Here is a 1192-nt window from a genome sequence, read left to right as displayed (position 1 = left end):
ATCTTCTAATCTTTTCGTTCCAGAAGCTAAACCATTTTTGTTTGATGATCAGCAATTTTGCATTTGAGTTCCTCAAGAACATTTGGATGAATATAAACTGGATCCAGATATCTGTCAATAACAGTTTATAATAAATCTCCATAGCAGGAGTACACAGCCTGCAACCCAGGGTCTGCATACCGCCACCAGATATTTATCATAGCCCATAGAGATTTCCTCATCAAACACACCAATTACGAAACTGCCTCTATAATCTGGTCCTTTCTCCAGAAAAATGTATACAGCTCTTCTCCTGTCACTTCTGTCTTCAAGATCACGGGTATCATTGCATGCGCACAGGTGGAAAAATGAGGAAAAGTTGGGTGTCCTTGGTCCAGACCTTCATCTCCAGTCTTAGAAACATAGAAACAGAGCGAGTCAGAAGAGGCCTCCCTGGCCATCTAGTCTGACCTCCGGCACCAGCTGGCTTCCCTCACGACAAGCCCACCATGTGGACATCCAGCCTATCCTTGAACACGAACACTGATGGGGCCGCAACGACTTCTTGTGGAAGCCAATTCCACACCCTCGGGGTCCCGACTGTCAGGAAGTGCTTCCTGGCATCCAATTGGAACCTTGGCTCCCTGAGCTTTGCTCCATTGGAGCGTGTCCTGCCTTCCTCTGCAGGTCGCTACCCATCTCCGTGTGACATCCCCTCACATACCTGTATGTCGCCAACAGATCCCCCCTGAGTCTCCTCTTCCCCAGGCTGAAGAGACCCAGTTCCCTCAGTCTCACCTCATGCGGCATCCCCTGCAAACCGGCCACCAACCTTGTGGCCCTACGCTGCACTAACTCCAACCTGGCTATATCCTTTCTGTAATGAGGGGCCCAAACCTGAGCACAATAGTCCAATTGTGGGTGCACCAGAGTCGAGTAGAGTGGTAGTAATACCTCTCTCGATCTAGAAGCCACACTTCTGGCTATGTAACCAAGGGTGGTGTTCGCCCTCTTGACCACTGCATCACACTGCTGACTCATATTTAGCCTGCAGTCAACCTGTACCCCGAGGTCCCTTTCACAAGTGCTGCTCTCCAGCCACTTGTCGCCTATTATTATTATTATTATTATTATTATTATTATTATTATTATTATAACATTTCTATGCCGCCCCTTGCCGAAACCTCGGGGCGGCTTACAACATGATAAAATA

This window comes from Varanus komodoensis, unplaced genomic scaffold, assembly GCF_004798865.1.
Source record: "Varanus komodoensis strain SLA01 unplaced genomic scaffold, ASM479886v1 scaffold2774, whole genome shotgun sequence".
Classification (NCBI taxonomy): domain Eukaryota; kingdom Metazoa; phylum Chordata; class Lepidosauria; order Squamata; family Varanidae; genus Varanus; species Varanus komodoensis.
The sequence above is the reverse complement of the archived record's forward strand: the minus strand, read 5'-3'. Positions refer to the sequence as shown.